The 15,225-nt window shown below is 39.8% G+C and overlaps 2 non-coding genes across 2 annotated transcripts; one reads left to right on the top strand and one right to left on the bottom strand.

Annotated features, from left to right (window-relative positions):
• Positions 1-12,041: 12,041 nt before the first annotated feature.
• On the bottom strand, positions 12,042-12,144 carry LOC140628862 (U6 spliceosomal RNA). Its single transcript, XR_012026796.1, has one exon. It is a non-coding gene; the product is annotated as a U6 spliceosomal RNA (small nuclear RNA).
• A 2,757-nt stretch (positions 12,145-14,901) lies between these two features.
• TRNAR-CCU (transfer RNA arginine (anticodon CCU)) lies at positions 14,902-14,974 on the top strand. The gene has a single exon. It is a non-coding gene; the product is annotated as a tRNA-Arg (tRNA).
• Positions 14,975-15,225: the final 251 nt, after the last annotated feature.

Here is a 15,225-nt window from a genome sequence, read left to right as displayed (position 1 = left end):
CTATCATAAATTTAAAAAAAAATTAAAAAATTAAAAAAAAAAACTGTCATGAGACTCTTGAAATGTATCGGTGGGTCATATGCTTGGAGGATGATTGCCAACATGTATCTTGGGGGTAGAGATAAAGGAAGTTTCCAAAGGAATTTTTATTCGTTAAAGTAGGCTTACAGGGTCCTGGAGGTTGGGCTACTGATTGCCTTATGCCTTGAGCAAAGTATCAACACCCAGGTAGCTGAGTTCCTAGAGGAAGGTCACTCTGCCTGTTTCAGGGGTGTGTCAATGGGCTGTAGGTAGTAAGGACATTTAATCTTTTTTTTCTGCCTTTGTTTCCCACATCAGTTTATATTTGAAAAACTAAGTTAACCTACTTATAAATATGTTACCTTCTTAGTTGTTAACACCATTTTCCCTTGTAAATTGTGTCCGTATGAGACTGATATTGAAGGGGACTAAAATCTGCCACCTCAAAATATGCCTCTTTGGCATAAAGATTGTTTGGGGCTGCTTATTTTTAAGAAACAACAGATTTGGGTAGAGCTCTGAAAACTGAGTAGAAGTTAACCCTTCTATAAAAAGACTGTACATATATAAGGGAAATCTGCATTTGTAGGAGTGTCTCCCTCAGTAGCTAGAAGAGAAAAATTATTCTAAATCTCCAGAAATTGTTACCAGTGAAGAAGGCAGGACTCAAATCTGCATCACAACTTTACCCTTGTTTACTGTGCTTTGCCTAGTAACCTCTCATAACTAATTACCCATCCCCAACATTTTCTTTTGCCTTTAGCTGAAGACAGTATTTATTTAATGTGCTAGCTTGGGCCATCTCCAGGAGCTAGTTTTCCTGAGTCTTTCCTCAAGTATATAGGAGGTATACAGTTATTAAACTTCTGTTTTTCTCTAATTTGTCTTATATTGTAGGTGGACTTAGCCAAGAACCTAGCAAGTAGCGGGAAAATTATTTTTCCTCCCCTACAAGATAATATGTATTAAATATATATGTGTTCTATCAAGTCAGGACATTTCTGGTTCCAAGTGATAATAAAATCAACTCAAACTCATTTAAATTAAAAAGAGAAATTATTTAAAAAAAAAGAGAAATTACTAACCTGATTAACTGAAAAGAAGAGGGAAGGAATTCTAGTTTCAGCCAGAGTTGTATCAAACATTGGCATCAGGACTCACTACAGTCCATGCCTGGACTTGCTAACATCCATGAACCTTTCTTTACATACAGTTTTAAAAACGTGTCCTCCCAAAATTGTGCAACTATTCAATATGTCACCAAAATTGCACTTGCTCCCTTCCCAAAAGGATATGCCCCAGTGCCAAATCTCATTAAAACATTCTACTAAAGATATCTGGGTGCTATCTCCCAAACAAGTCTACATGTAGCTCTTTGTTGCCTAGAAGTCTATGTAGATTATTTAACCATCCCAACAGACCCAGGAGGGAGAGGAGAGTGGAAAAGCAGGACCACTATTTAGAAAAACTATTCCCATTTGAAAAAAAAAAAAAAAAACCCACAATGATAATGAGCAATATATCCTACTTGAGAGGAATATCAACTCCCTGCTATAGAAAACCAGCTGCCTCTTGTTTTGTTCTCTGACAGAAGCCCCCTTATTCACTATCCTCTATATCTGCATCTGAGATGGGCATTGGCAGGAGAATCTTCTCTTAGGGGGGGCTGCATCTTTTAGTAACTTGATTCCCATTGATGCAGGTTTGGGGTCCTGAAAACAACCTTTTAGGTTAAACAGGAGATCACAAACCTTTGCTCACTGGACTTTGGGTTTCTCTTGCAATACAACCTTCTTAAAAGCTTAGTAAGTTTTTTTGCTCATATTCATTCAATTTTCTGAACTACGGACCGAAGTCAGAGATCTTGTCAAGTCACAGCCCATGAATTTAGACCCTAACCTAAGAACTCTTATCTTAGTGCTCTGCCAGCCTTCAGGGTAATGGTGTCCATCTTGACCTCTGATTCAGAGAAGTGCACACGGTGGCAGGATTAGGAAGCACAGGCACTCTGTACCTGTAGGCTGCATGTTCTAAACCTCTATCAGGCAGGAAACACTCAGAAAATGTCCAGAAGGAGCAGCGAAATGGAGTGATTCACAGTCCCCAATTTCACTCCCTACTTTGTTTCCTGCTTCTTTTTTCCTTTAGCCTCTAACAGAGAATTCACCCTTTCCAATCCTGCATGGGTCATGATACCCTGACTCAGACAATTTGGATGCTGGCAGAAAGACCTCTAAAAGTAAAGTTCCAAAATAGCCCCAGGTTGAGATGCTTTTTTCTTTCTTCTAAGAACTACTGGAGCCCACAGAAAGTACCCAGCATATTCTAACACCCTGGCTTGTTTTTCCACCTATTTCCCCAAAGCTTCAACCTCAGTACCTATAAAGTTTAAGTCCCAAGATGCCATGGGCAACAATTTAACTTCTTTGCTAACACAAAACAAACTGCCAACTTCCCAGGCAGGGGTAAAGAATCCCCAAAGCCCCACATCCATCTTAATCATATAATCTACTTCTTGGCACTGTCGCTCACAGTCCTCATTTACTGGTTAGCTTGTTGACTTACTCTGGGCAAGGCACTCAACTAAGCTAATCAGAAACCTCTTGACAAGATAATTTCCTACTGCATCATCATAAACAGTTCTTTTTTAAATTCAATTTCCCCCCCATTTTCCCATTTCAAAGAAACTTTGAGGACCCTCAAGAGCCCTTAGTTTGAGGGCAGGCCCTTGAAGCCCAATTTATGTTTTCTTTACAAGATTTCTTCTAATTTTCTCATACTCGCACCCCTCCCAGCACACTACCTCACGACTTCTGCATTTAGAGTCTTCCATGAAGCCTACAGGCTGTAACTGCCACCAAGCCAACATAAGTCCACTCCTTAGTGAGTCAGAAACTACACCAGGTTGAGTTGACACACACAAAAAACTTTTATTTGCGGCAAATAAGGAGGTCACAGGGAACAGCTTCCAAAGCCATGACTCTCTGAGAAAGAATGAATGGATTCCTTTTGTTTAGGGTTAAGATGAGTATTTACATAGGGAAGCCTGGTCATTAGTGGGCATAAGGTCATGCATGTGCCTTAAGGAAACATGCCTGGACATGCTTTGTATGTTATGTAAATGAGGCTAAGGCTCCTCCCTGAACAGAAAGTTCTGAGTATTATTATGAGGTAAAGGTGATTGTAGGTCATTCCTGAGGTCACCCCATGGTCCATCTGCACAAGTGCAAATTGGGGGCTTACCTCAAAAGGTCTAGGTGTTCTGGGCCTGCGGGAGGTCTTGTCAGGGCAGTCACCATCACCTGGGGGATGGTTGTAGGTTTTCATTTCCCTGAGTCAAGAGGAAAGCCAGAAAGAAGAGCTTAAGGGAAAATGTAAGACAAAGGTTAGTGAGTACAAGCAGGTGGGCAGCAAAGGCCAGGTCCTGGCGTGTGGCTGGTGACATAATCACTGTGCCCTCTTCCCCCATCACCACCCTACGGCCCACCACACACAGGGAAAGTAAAACCACACTGCAATCCCACGACACACTGGCCTCTTCATTGTTTTAACTGGCTTCTTAGCTTTACACGTAGATATGTAATGTGGTATCTCAAAAGTCAAAAATTCAGTGAAGTTCTTTAAAATCAGTAAGATAAAAAGAGATCTTCCTTGCTATTTCTAAATTATTAATATATAGCTACTGTGTCCCCAGAGCTAATCAACTTCTCACTTCTCAGCATCCCCTAAATAGTACCTTCCTAAGATATGAATAAATAGGTAGATAAAAAGAGAGAGGGATTAAACATATACCAATAGCAATGATTACTGTAGATTGGGGAATGAAAATCATTTTTTTCTTTTTTCTGCTTTTACATATTTTCTAAATTGTCTGAAGTAACTTCATATTGTTTTTGTAAAAAGAGAAACCAAAAAAAAAGAGAGAAACCAGGTACAATTTTATTTTTTTTTAAAGATTTTATTTATTTATTTGACAGAAAGACATAGCAAAAGTGGGGACAGAGAGGGAGAAGCAGACTCCCCACTGAGCAGAGAGCCTAATGTGGGGCTTGATCCCAGGACCCTGGGATCAGGACCTGAGCTGAAGGCAGATGCTAAACAGACTCAGCCACCCAGGCAACCCCAATTTTTAAAAAAATTCAGTTAGTACAGATCTCAGGGTGATAGAAATGGTCTAAAACTGGATTGTGATGAGGGCTGCACAACTCTATAAATTTACTAAAAATAATTAAGTGTATACTTAAAATGGATGACTTTTATGGTAGTAATTTACACCTCAATAAAGCTGTTAACAAAGAGAGAACTTCCTTGTGACTAAATTTAAAGGTTGGGATGATCCCATCCCAACCCCAGCATGTTGGGAGAAACTAACAATGACAGGTCAGAGGAGAAAGTGACATGAACGATGAAAGAAGAACAAAAGAAAGAGTGAAGGAAGGGAAGAAAGGAGGGGGAGGGAGAAAAGAGGTCAGAAAGTAAACAGGAGATGTCCTTCTACGGCACAGCTAACGACAGCCAAACTATACAGCTCCATCATTCCCATTCTGTGGGATATACATGGTACATCAGCATGTTGGTAAATGAACTTTTCTTGGCCTTCCAAACAGCAGCAGAAGGCTGGTACTTTGAAGATGCTGATATAATTTGGAAATTCTACTACCAATTCTGTCAGGGTGCCCCACACATAGCAATTTTGGCATTCTGTCTTTGAAGGACAGATTGTATGCAACACATAAAATGCTACCATGGTGTTGGTGTACCACATGGACACAAACAGCTCAAAGTATCTGTTTTGCCTAAATTAGAGAAATACTATCTTTGTATAAGTTAACCTTTATAGAACATCTGTTGGATGCAATGAAATCTTCCTGCTTTGAAGGATATAGGAATTTATAATCAAATAGAGTGCATATATTCTATTTGGGGGGAGCTACCACACTTTATGAAGGAAGTAATGTATGAGAGTAAGGCTAGGACTTTTGCAGAGAATTTGAAAAGAGGTAAGGGAGCACCTTCCAGCCTAGGAAAGAGCATGCATAAAGGTACAGAGAATGGTAGATTTAAGGTGTGATTAGGAAATGGTGAATCTTTTGGCTTGACTACATACAGGATTGATAAACAAGTGAGGGAAAATACACAATTAGGACCAGATGGTAGAGGACCCAGGGAGTTTAAGCCCTCTTGTATATGTAAAGTGGAGTCAGTAAAAATATTCGGAACAAAGATATGCCTCAAGATCCCAGTTTCTGTGAAGCGTAAGGTGGTATGGTAATTTTAAAGTTATGTCCACAAAGTCTTTCACGTAAATTTTTACATGTTGGGAGAGAGAAATGATTTGTGGCCAGGGGGCAAATAGTGGTGGCTTTAAAGACACATCCACAAATTCTTTGATACTCCTCAAGAGATGGAATGAAATTCCTCTCCCCTTGACTGGACTGAACTTAGTGACTCTCCTCTAATGAATTAAATATGACAGAAATGATGGATATTACTTTCAAGGTTAGGCTATAAAAAGACTGCAACTTCCATCTGGGGAGAGCATTCAGTTTCATTCTCCTTTGGATCAATCTCTGTGGGAGAAGCCAGCTTCCACATGCTAAGTCAGTCTGGTGGAGAGGCCGAAATGGTGAAAAGCAGCCTGCTAAAAATGCTGTGAGTGAGCCTGGAGGCAGATCTTTCCCTAGACAAGTCTCAGACGACTGCAGCCCTGAATAACACCTTGACCGCAGCCTCAAGAGAGCTCCTGACCCAGAACCACTCAACTATACTGCTCCTGGGCTTCTAACCTATAGAAACTGTGAGTTTGTCACTTTAAGCTGTTAAGTTTTAGGGTAATTTGTGATGCAGAAATAGATAATACAATTGTCTTGGAGGGAAGACAGACTGGAGAAGGCAGAGATAAGTTAGAGTTGGCATTAGGCAAGGCAACAATGAAAATGTAAATCAGAACAGTAAGAACAGCGATGATGAATAAGGAACAAAGAATCTATGCCCAGAGCCTGATAGAAATTTAATTAACAGCTTTTATGTGCTGATTAAATTGAGTAGTACTGAGAGACAGAGATATTATAAGGCTCTTTCCATGTCCTGTTGAGATGACCAAGGAGATGGTAATGTCATTAATGAAAAATACAGTAAAGAAAAGGAAGCACATGAAGGGGGTACGGGGAGTAGACTGCGTGTTGCCATGTCTGTGTGTATTTTGGTTTCAAATGTGTTGATGCTCATATACTAGCTGACATATACAGAGAAACCCAAAAAGCTATTGCAAAATCATACCCTGCACACTTACTTAGGGCACAGCTAATTCAGACTACAGATGGAGACTGAACATTAACAGAGATGGGACAAAATGATCCACACTCTGAGTAGTAATGCTCTAAAGTAGCTTCCAGACTTTCAATTCTGTTATTGTCTAAAAATAAAGGAAGGTTGTTCACAATATAATAAAGGTTCAGGGGTCCAGTGCTAAGATATTTGGAAGTCAAAAGACTGAGATGGGTGGAATTAAAGTATAGAAGAGGACACTTTAAAAAAAAAAAAAAAAGAGGAGGACACTTTGCCACTGGGATCATCAGGGCTAGAAAAATGCTTCCTATATGTATATATCAACAGGGTTTTCTTTTAAAAATTTCTTTGTGTGTGATACCGGATATGAGGAAAATAAGAAAAGAAATGCTTTGGGACATCTAGTCCCACTACTAACAAGGTAATGGTATAAATAAATGATTTAACAATAACAATTAAAAAAAACCAGGACTCTGAGAGTAAATAAGTATGCATGACTTTCCTATGAAACCTGATAACACAAACAGTTTCCTATGGAAGTTTTACTTGCATGAAACTGTGCATTTGTATATTAAATAGGATACATCTAGATGGCCAATTTATTCACTTAAATAAAATAGCCTGTGACACTTTAAGCCAATATGTGAAAACACATCAAAGATTCAAAGTTAATATAGAGGACTCTAAGGAAAGAATTAAAAGCCTCAGGGAAAAATGTGCTGCCAAAACTGGAATGATAATGAGCTGAAACTTCAAATTTTATTCTTGCATTAGTTAATGCATTTGGGCAGAAATGTTGCTTAGAACAAATGTGTTTCAGGGCTTCTGATAGCCAAATGTCTTTTTCGCAGCCTCTACCCATCGCAAAATCACTAGTCCCTCATGTCTCCTTCTTTAGGTCAAATAACCCTACAAGTTCACCTCTTCAGCTCAACTTTTATCTCTCTGCTTGCTCTGCAGTAGGAAGTAGTCATATCCACCCTGTAAATCTGCACATTAGACCATTTCTGCTTCAACAGCTGAGTCCCACAGTGTGCCAGATTCAGGGAACTAGATAATTATGGATATTCCCTACACTAAAAGCTACCAATTAATGGTCATTTTTAATAGGAAACAGGTGTGGATCTCAGCTAACTTAACTGTGCAAGAGAGCTCACATTTCTTTATTGTCTTTAAGTCAACCTAAATTGGACTCTGAGCATTAGTTCCTCCTAGCTGGCAGGAAATCCAGTCTTAATCATTTGCACCCATCTTCCCTCCCTTCCCTCTGGGTTGTAAAATGTCCCAACCCCAAATCAATTATCAATCACTCATCTGCAGTGGTTACAGCTGAAAAGCCAGGAACGCAATAGTTACAATTACTTTCTACCTCCTGGGATGCATGCATTCATCAGTGAATAAGTGCCAGAGAAAACCCCCTTGTCCCCAGAGACTGCCTCAATGACAGTGGCATAATCTTGGGTTTTTTTTAAGATTTTATTTATTTGAGAGTGAGAAAAAGCAAGAGAGCACAAGAGGAAAGGAGGAGCAGACTCCCACTGAGCACGGAGCCCGATATGGGACTCGATTCCAGGACCCTGGGATCATAATCTGAGCCGAAGGCAGAAGCTCAATTGACTGAGCCACCCAGGCACTCTGCCATAGTCTTGTTCTAATTCTTATGTTTAATCTCAGACCTTTACCTTCCCTGACTCCAGACTTCCACCTAGTAAAATATCCAAATTCCTAAGCCCTTATTCCCATCATGAGGAATGTAGACAACCCTAGTCTAGCACAAGACCGGAGGCAAGACTGGGTAAGTGTAAGGAACACTCTTACAAATCTATACAAATGCCCAGAAGTTCATAGTCAAAATGTAGGTAAGGTAAATTATTGAAAGCTACATCTGAAACTAATGATGTGAAGATCATGAAAGTGGCTTACTGAAGTAGAGAGTGGACAAAGCCTGCTGGAATTTGATCCTGGCAGATGCTGCTTCAGATCCCCCCACCGTCACCTTCCATCCAGTCTTCCAGACTCAGGTCAACCATTTCCCACCCTCATAGTCATCTGTACAAATCTTATTTAAGCCAGTGGTTACCAAAACATGGTCCAGGAGCCTCTGAAGGCTGTTGCCTAGAAGTTAGGAACATGAGCTTGGGAGAAAGACTGCCTGAGACTCCACCCTTCCCTCATATGTTTACCTTGTACAAATTATTTAACACCTTGAGCCTCGGTTTCCTCACTTCTAAACTAGGGATATTACTAGCATCTACTTCACTGGATGGCTACGACGACTAAAGGAGACAATACAAGTAAAATGGTTGTTTCTGTGCTTGGCACATAAAAACTGATCAGAAAAACTCAACTCCTCAGAGATGAGAAAAGCACTACTGCAGAAATATAATCATTTATTCAGTTCTTAAAGAAGAAAGAGTGACTCCAAAGACTTCATTCTTTCACTTAAATGAAAGGCTATTTGTTTACTGGCGACTTTGACAAGGTTAATAAAATCTGGTGTTCAAGGGCACCTGGGTGGCTTAGTCAGTTAAGCGTCCAACTCTTGATTTTGGCTCAGGTCGTGACCCTGGAGTTCCAGGATTGAGTCCCACATCGGGCTCCCTACATGGAGCCTGCTTCTCCCTCTGCCTGTGTCTCTTCCTGTCTTTCATGAATAAATAAATAAAATCTTTTTTTTTTAAAGATTTTATTTATTTATTCATGATAGTCACACAGAGAGAGACAGAGAGGCAGAGACACAGGCAGAGGGAGAAGCAGGCTCCATGCACCGGGAGCCCGATGTGGGATTCGATCCTGGGTCTCCAGGATCACGCCCCGGGCCAAAGGCAGGCGCCAAACCGCTACGCCACCCAGGGATCCCTAAATAAATAAAATCTTAAAAAAAAAATCTGGTGTTCATACCCTAATACTCATCCTTTACCCGACTTTTAAAAAATATTTTATTTATTTATTCATGAGAGAGAGAGAGAGAGAGACAGAGAGAGGCAGAGACACAGGCAGAGGGAGAAGCAGGCTCCATGCAGGGAGCCCAATGTCGGACTCGATCCCGAGACTCCAGGATCACGCCCTGGGCTGAAGGCAGCACTAAACCACTGAGCCACCTGGGCTGCCCCCTTTACCTGACTTTTGTGGCAACTTGAAACCTCTCCCATACAGGCTTTGTCCCCACCATAGGAACACAGCAAATCCCTCTGCACATGCTGATGACATGCTCCCAACTTTGAGGAAGGATACTTTGTTTTGGTATATTATCAGTGTCTCAAGGTTGGTGAGATTTTTTTATTGCTGTTGTTCTTGCTCTTGAGTTATAAATTACTATTTAGGTTCATCAACATCAGTTCAATTTGAAAAGAATTGTTTGGCTAACTCTGCAGTGGTTACTGAAATATTTTGCAGCCACAGTACTGGGGCCCATAATGTTCCAACAAATGGACATTTAAAAGCATATCCACTGAATTTTTATGATTCCCTACCACCTGGTATCTCTGTAGATACTGAAAGGAAATTGTAATTTGATAAGCCTGGCATGTTTGAGACCTGCTAATCTCCCCCCATCAACACTGAAGAACATGGATGTGATTTCCTACATCAAATATTTTGCAGACTTTAAACTTGGAAACCCCATGCTATATAAATTAGAAAAGCCCAGGTAGGTCAAGACAGCAAGTGTACTAGGTGTACAAGGACACTTGAATTCTTACTGAAACACAAAGGTCACAAATACCCACAATTACCTGGTGCTGAGCTGGGCCTAGAAGTCAAGGGTTATGGCTCTCAATCCACAATCCAGGGCTCATTTGCATGTCCCACATCAAGGCATGAAGCTTAGATCTGAGTTGAAATGTGATGTCTTGCCAACATAAATAATTGTTCAGCTGATAGAAACTTCAGGGAGCAGACAATTCCATCCCCCTCTCCAAAAAAAAAAAAAAAAAAAAAAAAAAAACTTGGAAAGCTCAAATCCAAATCCATTCTACCATATAAATTAGCCAATTTCACAGTGTATGATAAGAAGCACTACTTTTCACTGCCTGTCTGAACTAGAACTCTGCAGCAGTACATTTTGTTTGGAGCAAATATCTTTTACTGAGCATTCACAGAATCATGATCTCATTTTCCAAAGTGTTATCTCTGAAAACATAATCAGCTGCAAGAAATTTATCTCTTTACATAAATTAATTTTGCAGACAATTTTTCATGCATACCTCCCCTCTCTTGAAGGCTAACACTAAATGAGACACACTTATGCTTACAACTACAATTTATCTTGGTTAGTGGGCATTTTGGCTCTCTGGGACAGGATTTTAATCTTCTGTAGGAGCAAAGCAACTTGGGAGGGAGGAGGTATGTCAAACTGTCAACAAAGAAAAGAAATGAAAAGAACCAAAGAAACCAATTTAAACTAATTCAAGGACAAAGGGACTATAAGAAGCACCGGAGGAAGTTGCCATCTGCAGGGAATGTTTTGGGCTCCACCTCTGTGGTCAACTCTGTATAGTCCTTGACCTATAATCCCCTTACCCTCCTATTTATCAATTTCTTTGTTCGTTGTTCTAATTGATATCTCCCTACAGAAATTAGGAATTTCACCAAAAAAACAATTTTACTAGGAAGATCTTGAAACCAGGTTGTTAAATCCAGAAATATTCCCCGCCAACTGGAAAATAATTGCTACCCTAAGTCTGTTGAGTCCTCCCTCCCACACTGACTGAACCACCCTAGGTCTGGAGAGCCCCAGGTGGGGGTTGCCTGGGCACCTGGTACCCAGTGGCCTTCCAGTCAGCCCACCACAACTCCCATGTACCTGTGCCCAACTTTGTGTGTCCTCCCAGACAGAGAAGGCCCAGTCCTCGGCTGGGAAGATGCCACTCCATTTGGCAGTGTTGGCACCCAGTGGACAAATGCACTTTGCCTATCTGGTCCCTGAGGCTGTGGCCCATCATCATAGGCTCATAATCCCTTGGAGTTGCCCCTGCGTAGCCAGCTCATAAAACTGCAAGGTACCAAAAAGGTTATTTGATCATTTGAACACCACCTCAGTTTGAAACTATGCTCAGTATTGTATTTTCTCCAAGATGTTTCTTTTTTATTAAATATAACAAGATTTCTGTCTGTTTTCCTCAAGAAAACACACATCCTCATTCCCTCATCTCAACATGAAAAGTCCACATGAACTTTCTGAAATGGCTGATTTCACAGAAACATCTGAAATTGCTTCCAACTCCCCTGAAGTTCTTCTTTATACCTGCATTTCAAATAAGATGAACCTGGGCATGTGCCCTCATCAAAAAGAAAAAAAAAACGCATATTACAATTTTGGTTGTCAATTATACAATAAAGCTGAAATAAATAAATACACACACACTCACAGTGAGAGAAAAAAAGATGTATGAGCAATTTGGTTTTCTTTTTTTTTTTAATATTTTTTTTCTTTATTTATTTATGATAGTCACACAGAGAGAGAGAGAGAGAGAGGCAGAGACACAGGCAGAGGGAGAAGCAGGCTCCATGCACCAGGAGCCCGACATGGGATTCGATCCCGGGACTCCAGGATTGCGCCCCGGGCCAAAGGCAGGCACCAAACCACTGCGCCACCCAGGGATCCCCAGCAATTTGGTTTTCTGAGTTCTCTTATTCCTCTTCTCCCCCACTCATGCTGCACTGACTGCAATGCCATGAAGAAAAAGTCCATTTCATTATATGTATTATTAGAGCTAAGTAAGACTGGCATGAACAATAAGCCATCAAGTATTTGCGTGTCATCCTTGCACAGGGGCCATGATAATCTTCTCTGTATCATTCCAATTTTACTATATGTGCTGCTGAAGCAAGCACAAGCCATCAAATATTTGATTAGGACCACGTTAGTTTTATTAAAGATACTGTGCCACACAGATTTAAGTAATTATATGTTTATGTGATCTGTGATCCTTTCGCCTCTCTCCATAATTCTCTCTGGTTGGGTATTATTGGCTATTGTAGACTATGGCTAAATATTATAATCTTTCCCCATCCTATTTTCCCTTAAACTGTCTGATTTTTAATGTCTGATTCATAGAATGTAAAGTATTTTAAGAACATGTTATATTATGGCAGAAATACCATTATTTGGGTTTAATTCTAGCCTGTTATTTTGTGCTTTCTATTCTATGCTATTTCTAGACTTTCTTCAATTGTAATATTTGCCTGAAGAATAAAACAAAACTTATTTACACTGGGTTTGGTCAAAACAATATTTCTCTGCATTTAAAATAGCTTTGCATGTAAAATATAGACTGGATTTCAAAGATTTAATATAAGAAAAATGTAAAACATCTTATTAATATTTTGTGTTCATTAAAAGTTGAAATAACCATTTGGACATATCAGGTTAAATAAGGGAATGTCAAGAGTAGATATTGGGTTGTACATTTAGTCAAGTATATGAGAAACGGGCAATCTGAAAAATTTATTAAGCTATCACATTAATCTGGTACAACTATAACTTGAGTTCTTCTAGTTATTTTAACTCTATATATAATGTTTAAAAATTAGCTTTTTGGAGGTACCTGGATGACTCAGTTGGTGGAGCTTGCAGCTCTTGATGTCATGGTTTTGAGTGTGAGCCCCATGTTGGGTATAGCAATTACTTAAAAGTAAAATCTTAAATGGGGTGCCTGGGTGGCTCAGGTCATGATCTCAGGGTTGTGGGATCAAGCCCAGCATTCAGGCTCCTTGCTCAGCTGGGAGTCTGCTTAAGATTCTTTCCTTCCCTCTCTCTCTAAAATAAATAAAATCTAAAAATAAACAAAATCTTTTTAAAATGTAGCTTTTTAACACTCAAATATTAATGTAACTATGTTTAAAAAATAACACAAACTTTATTGCTGAGCACTTTTTATATAGTACAACTGCCAAACTACTGTTTCTCCTGGATAATAAGTTTGCAGTGACTTCTATTTGTTCCTCATCTACAATTAACAGGCCAAACAATATCTCAGAAATGGAGTACCTTGTTGTAAACATTGACCATACATTTATTAAGTTCCTGGCATTGTATTCATGCATATGATATAGAGATCAGGAAAACTAAATAGCCTCTGCCTCCAAGAAGACAGATAGGTAATAATAACATAAGGAGAAATATCAATCGCTCAAAGGAAACACCAACCCTTTTTATACAATGAGCTACAAACTATTTTGCTGCAATATTATTCCTACCCATATACATATAAAGGGTATTGAATTACTGAATTTGGGGAACATTTCTACTGCCTTCGCATAAGATTTGAAGTTTCATGGTTTCAGAGAACAGTGACAGACTCAAATGATATTCAAACACTTAGGATTCTTTTTCCTTCTCTAAAAATATCAAGAATACTTTTTAATAGCTACCATCTGTCGGCAAATATTATGTGACAGGTATAATGCTAAAGATGCGTTGCTTCACACAATTCTATGCTTATTTTTCCCTTTACACAGTAAGGAAAGAGAATGTGAAAGGTTAATTAATTTGTCCAATCACTATGGTGCTTTAGGTTTGTTGGACTGTTCTGCTATGTGTGTGTGTGTGCCTTCTCCCTATTTAGACATCTGATACAAATGCCAAAAGGAACAAAGGTTGAAATTTGACCTTGATGAGGACACCAGAAAAAAAGATTCAAGCCTTGTTCTCAAAATGAAGATTTCCTTGCAAATAAAAACTCTCACTCACATAATATTCATTTTGTGCCAGACCTTCTTCTAGGAGCTGATTATTAAATTAAAATTAAAATGGATGCAGGGATGCCTGCGTGGCTCAGCAGTTGAGCATCTGCCTTTGGCTCAGGTCGTGATACCAGGGTCCGGATTGAGTCCAGCATCAGGCTCCTTGCAGGGGGCCTGTTTCTCCCTCTGCCTGTGTCTCTGCCTGTCTGTGTCTCTCATGAATAAATAAAACCTTAAAAAAAACAAACAAAAAAAAGAAATGGATGCTACTCACTGGGTAACTTACCACTATATTAAAGAGGACAAAACTGAGGAGAAAATGTTATTTAGAATATTCTCCTTAAGTATAGCAGGTAACTCAGCTTCAATCTAAATTTTGTTCACCACAGATATCAGGTTAACTTAGGGGCTTAGACAGCAGAATAGAAAATCCTTGACCATTTATGGAAACATATTTTTCAAAGAAACTCATTCTTTGAGTTTGAGGGAAGAGAATCACAAGGAATAATTTGGGCACCAGAAGAGTGGACAAGATCAAAGAAAGAGACAGGTCTTCAGATCGTCTGGATTGATGATAGAGCCTCAGAATCTGGGGTCTGAAGCAAAAAAGCCAACAAAATTCTTAAGAACTGAACCACCAGGTGTCAACTGCGGCAGTTCCATTCATGGGCAACAGAACCCACTACCCATGGTTCTTGCAGCAAAAGGGACACTGTGCTTTGCAAGCAGACATCAGTGCCTTCAGCATGGGCCTTGCACACCTTCAGGACAACCATTAGCTCTGGCCTCATCTCTGGAAACCACCAATAGAGAACTAGCTGCCATCTTGGGCATTAGCAGTTTAAACAGATTTTCCTATAAAGGTCTGGAGCAGGGGAGAACATAAACATGGATGCCACATGGGGTGCCTGACTGGCTCAGTCAGTAGAGCATGTAACTCCTGATCTCAGGGTCATGAGTTCAAGCCCCATGTTGGGCACAGAAATTATATATATAAATAACTAACATGGGTGCCACAGGGCAACCAATGGAATTACTTTTTGGAATCTTCATGAGACTTCTTTGAGACTACCAAGACCATCTGGAAGGAATCTGAAAGACCAGAGTTCCAAAAGAGTGCTGGAGGTGGAAGCAGAGCCTAGGACCATAAATGTGTGCTCATTTTCTGCAAATTTGTATTACGTAGATTTGTAATGTTGCAGTGTGAAAAGATTAATGAGGACTAACTTT

The sequence above is a fragment of the Canis lupus genome, chromosome X, assembly GCF_048164855.1.
Source record: "Canis lupus baileyi chromosome X, mCanLup2.hap1, whole genome shotgun sequence".
Lineage (NCBI taxonomy): Eukaryota > Metazoa > Chordata > Mammalia > Carnivora > Canidae > Canis > Canis lupus.
The sequence above is the reverse complement of the archived record's forward strand: the minus strand, read 5'-3'. Positions and strand labels throughout refer to the sequence as shown.